The following is a 5,789-nucleotide window of genomic DNA, read 5'->3' on the forward strand; positions in this document are numbered from 1 at the left end:
CCACAACTAATATATATGGTTGGTTTTTTGGGGGCAGTGGGTGTTTTGTCAGCGTTTTCAGAATACTGGACAATCAACCCAATGAGTCAATACAATGACTACAAACATACATCACAATCCAGAACTCTGCTCATGTGCTTTTGTAGTGTAACAATAACCGAATGCACAGTAATGTGTTTTTTAGAACACATGTTAAGTTAAAAGCAAGGATGTGAAGCGTGTGATTCTTTAAAAAGTGTTTCTTTAAAAGAAGGCCTGTTGTGTGTGTGGTACTGGCTGCTGAGCCCAGCCTAGCATGGATAGCGTCAGTGGTTGAGCTCTATTAGGAAATTAAAGGGGCAGTGCAATTAAAACGGGATTTCCTGTTTTTTTTCATGATATTTCCACACCATGAGGTCAAAATAACACTGAAATTGTGAAAATGAGAATAATGCCCTTTTTGAGTAAGAGCTGAGAAATGCCTGGAATTTCCGCCTATTCAGCCTATGTGTGTGGGTGTGGGCTCTACACCATCCTATCAGCCAATCTGGCTTTAAGACAACTAATAGAGCCTCTCTTCCTATTATTCCTTTCAACATCTCTGGGATTTGTCAGGATCTCTAAGTAGCCCGAAGGACCAATCATACTCGTCTGTCTGAGACAGACAGGTCGAGTGGTGAATGATGAAGCCCCTCCCCTCATACCAAAGAGTCATTCACCTGCCCTCTGATCATTCTCCTTCTCTTCCTCACAGAAGAGTTCTACTCAGCTCTCCTCAGCAACTTCATCTGTTTTCAAGTTTACCTGTTCGTATCACAGATGTGCTGTTGAGGTTACGACGCTGAGCGCAGGGTTATCAGCTCTTGTCTGTGTTGGGTGACTTTACCGAAAGGAAAATGTTTTGCTTCGGGTAAGAATTTGCTTCACACTTTTCTGGATTCATCTCCTGTTGTAGCAAGCTGCGGAGACTTGCCTATCTTTTGCTGCCTCACCTGGCTAGTTCGCCGCAAGGCTAGCTATCCTACTGACTACTTTTACTACCTGGAAGGTTAGAATTACTAGTTCGCGCTCCGGTTTAGTTCAACCCTGTACAGGCTTGACTAGACTGACCCTGGTCATGCATCCATTGTGTTGTTTTTTGCTGCTAACACCCTCCACTAGAGAGTGCACAGAGCATCCCAAAGTGGTTTGTCTCCCATTCTTAACTCATGGGCTAACATCATGGATGGCTACCTGAGGACCTTCACTCACTTTTCCAGGGCTTGGCCCCGGAGAAGGGGGAAAGGGAAGGGGACCTCCCTTTCCAGCGTAAAGAGAGTAATGCGCTAATGCAAGGGTTTGAACGACCTCATCCAGGCAGCGGAGAAGGAAGATGACAAGGGTTAGGGTTAAGGTGCAATCTCAACCACACTGCACACTGCCCTAACCCATCTGGACAAGAGGAATACCTATGTGAGAATGCTGTTCATCGACTACAGCTCGGCATTCAACACCATAGTACCCTCCAAGCTCGTCATCAAGCTCGAGACCCTGGGTCTCGACCCCGCCCTGTGCAACTGGGTACTGGACTTCCTGACGGGCCGTCCCCAGGTGGTGAGGGTAGGCAACAACATCTCCTCCCCGCTGATCCTCAACACTGGGGCCCCACAAGGGTGCGTTCAGAGCCCTCTCATGTACTCCCTGTTCACCCACGACTGCGTGGCCACGCACGCCTCCAACTCAATCATCAAGTTTGCGGACGACACAACAGTGGTAGGCTTGATTACCAACAACGATGAGACGGCCTACAGGGAGGAGGTGAGGGCCCTCGGAGTGTGGTGTCAGGAAAATAACCTCACACTCAACGTCAACAAAACTAAGGAGATGATTGTGGACTTCAGGAAACAGCAGAGGGAACACCCCCCTATCCACATCGATGGAACAGTAGTGGAGAGGGTAGCAAGTTTTAAGTTCCTCGGCATACACATCACAGACAAACTGAATTGGTCCACTCACACAGACAGCATCGTGAAGAAGGCGCAGCAGCGCCTCTTCAACCTCAGGAGGCTGAAGAAATTCGGCTTGTCACCAAAAGCACTCACAAACTTCTACAGATGCACAATCGAGAGCATCCTGGCGGGCTGTATCACCGCCTGGTATGGCAACTGCACCGCCCTCAACCGTAAGGCTCTCCAGAGGGTAGTGAGGTCTGCACAACGCATCACCGGGGGCAAACTACCTGCCCTCCAGGACACCTACACCACCCGATGTCACAGGAAGGCCATAAAGATCATCAAGGACATCAACCACCCGAGCCACTGCCTGTTCACCCCGCTATCATCCAGAAGGCGAGGTCAGTACAGGTGCATCAAAGCTGGGACCGAGAGACTGAAAAACAGCTTCTATCTCATGGCCATCAGACTGTTAAACAGCCACCACTAACACTGAGTGGCTGCTGCCAACACACTGACACTGACTCAACTCCAGCCACTTTAATAATGGGAATTGATGGGAAATGATGTAAATATATCACTAGCCACTTTAAACAATGCTACCTTATATAAATGTTACTTACCCTACATTATTCATCTCATATGCATACGTATATACTGTACTCTATATCATCGACGGTATCCTTATGTAATACATGTATGACTAGCCACTTTATACTATACTATGCCACTTTGTTTACATACTCATCTCATTTGTACATACTGTACCCGATACCATCTACTGTATCTTGCCTATGCTGCTCTGCACCATCACTCATTCATATATCCTTATGTACATATTCTTTATCCCCTTACACTGTGTACAAGACAGTAGTTTTGGAATTGTTAGTTAGATTACTTGTTATTACTGCATTGTCGGAACTAGAAGCACAAGCATTTCGCTACACTCGCATTAACATCTGCTAACCATGTGTATGTGACAAATAAAATTTGATTTGATTTGATTTGATTTGAGGTGGAGAAGGAGGAGGAAGAGGAGGAGGAGGAGGTGGAGGAGGAGGAGGAGGAGGAGGAGGAGGAGGAAGAGGACAGCAGGGTATAGATTGAGAATGGATGACAAGGAAGTGCAAGCCGCTCGGCCCTCTTCCGCCCTTAGCGGGGCATCAATGGCAGATCACAGATATTCGATCATTAATGTCTGCAAAAAGGCAGAAAAAACATACAAAACATCCTCCCAGCTGTTCTCACACCGTACCAGAAAAACAACTCCTCCCAGCTGTTCTTACACCGTACCAGGCAAACAACTCCTCCCAGCTGTTCTCACACCGTACCAGGCAAACAACTCCTCCCAGCTGTTCTCACACCGTACCAGACAAACAACTCCTCCCAGCTGTTCTCACACCGTACCAGGCAAACAACTCCTCCCAGCTGTTCTCACACCGTACCAGGCAAACAACTCCTCCCAGCTGTTCTCACACCGTACCAGGCAAACAACTCCTCCCAGCTGTTCTCACACCGTACCAGGCAAACAACTCCTCCCAGCTGTTCTCACACCGTACCAGGCAAACAACTCCTCCCAGCTGTTCTCACACCGTACCAGGCAAACAACTCCTCTCAGCTGTTCCAGCTTGCGTGGCGGAAGCCAAACGCAATTGGATTAAACCTTTGACTGGCAAGGTCCAAACTGGACTTTTTGCCAACATGAATTCCAAGGACACGGAGGGCCTTGACAAGCCACCAGTGGTCGAGCTGTTACTGGCCAACCATCTCAACATCAAAGTCTTGTCATGGCAGGGCTTGTCACTGGCACCAGGGCTTTCCACTTGAAGCCCCCAGCGACACTGCAGGCATCGAAATCACAGAGCCCTAACAAGGGCTGACAGTGGGGAAACGGTCCTTCAATGCAGCCGCATCTAGGTCATCTAGATCTAGGTCATGGTCATCATAGGTCATCTAGATCTAGGTCATGGTCATCATAGGTCATCTAGATCTAGGTCATGGTCATCATAGGTCATCTAGATCTAGGTCATGGTCATCATAGGTCATCTAGATCTAGGTCATGGTCATCATAGGTCATCTAGATCTAGGTCATGGTCATCATAGGTCTTCTAGATCTAGGTCATGGTCATCATAGGTCATCTAGATCTAGGTCATGGTCATCATAGGTCATCTAGATCTAGGTCATGGTCATCATAGGTCATCTAGAACTAGGTCATGGTCATCATAGGTCATCTAGATCTAGGTCATGGTCATCATAGGTCATCTAGATCTAGGTCATGGTCATCATAGGTCATCTAGATCTAGGTCATGCCCGTTTGATTCCCCTGCAAGGAAGAAGGGGTGACCGACCTAGGGGCACGCCCACTGCGGCAGGGAGGGGCTGTCAACAGTTCACCACGTGCTCTGGCCTGCTCATCTTGGGTAGAGCACAACCCCCACCACCACCACCACCACTGTCGGGGAGAGGTACATCTGTGCTCCAAAAAACCTTCCCTTAGTTCAGCAACCCACTTTCATGCGTTCGCTCTTATGGAAAACAGAGGGAATCCACTCTACCCTCGAGGGCCACGGCTCTCCCCCCAGTTCTAGTTCAAGCAGCCGGACGGGCAGGAAGACTAATTGTCAGTCACCATGAAGCAATGTCCCCATGTTCCAGTGTTGCAACACTGCCCTTTTCCATAAAAAAAGCCTCATGCCAAAGACTGAGAGCAAAAATACAATTAAAAGGAGACTCACTCCATCACCACCAGACAGCGCTATGGTGCCTCTAGTGAGCAACAGTCTATCAACCTGCGACTCTATCGACTCGCCAGCAGAGTAGGGAACAGGCGCGCATCCACAGTATCGAAGGGGTACAGACTGAAGATCGCTCTAAAATCACCCGTTTTAAACTGAACTTTGGAATCAGTAGCAACTAGCAATGTGATACGCATACTAGAGCAGGAAATCTCCTCTCTCTTAAGCAAAGGGGTTATCAGGGTGATACTAGCGGCAAAGAGCCACCTCGGCTTCTACTCCCGGTAATTCCTGGTTCCCGAAAAAAGGGGGAGAGGTTCGCTCCATTCTGGCCCTATTGGTCCTCACGTTCACGAAGTTCACGTTCACATGCTTACATTCAACAGGCTGTCTCGCTCTATTCGTCAAGGCCACTGGTTCACCTCAATCAACCTGCAGGATGCTTATTTTCACATAAACACCCTGCCAGCACACAGGAGGTTTCTGAGGTTTGCTTTTCAAGGCCTATGAATACCTCACTGTCCCATTTGGGCTTCAGCTGCCTGAACTTCCAGCAAGTGTGTAGTGGCAGCTCTAACACCACTGAGAAACAACGAGCTGAGAGTCTCTGCCCACATAGACAATTACCTGCTTTGCTCTCCATCCCAGTAGCAAGCAGTAGGAGACACAACTTCCCTTGTAACCCAACTCTCCAAGCTTCAATCTCAATCAGAAAAATAGCTGTTTGGCGCCCAACACGGAAAATAGAATACCTAGAGGTGTAATGCTGGATTTTCTCTCTCTAATCAAGCAATCCTTTTTAGAAGACTGTGCCTCTCCCTGTTCCACAGGGCCCGCTCGGTCAATTTCAAGACGTGCCTCTGAGTGCGGGGGTTGATGGCGTCCACCATCTCAGTACCTCTCAGCCTACTGAGGATGAGAGACTTCCAGCATGTCACGGCGTGTGTATAGGTGGCGGGGAAGTCAGGCGCAGGAGAATCGAACTTGGTAAGAATGGAGTAGTTTAATAACTTAACAAAACACAACTCCAAAACCATCTTACATAAATAAGAGCAAAGTGGGTACGAGGACCCGTCGCGCACCAATACAAATAACACAAGTATGAAAACAAACAATCTCTGACAAGGACATGAGGGGAAACAG

Source organism: Oncorhynchus mykiss, chromosome 28, assembly GCF_013265735.2.
Source record: "Oncorhynchus mykiss isolate Arlee chromosome 28, USDA_OmykA_1.1, whole genome shotgun sequence".
Taxonomy (NCBI): domain Eukaryota; kingdom Metazoa; phylum Chordata; class Actinopteri; order Salmoniformes; family Salmonidae; genus Oncorhynchus; species Oncorhynchus mykiss.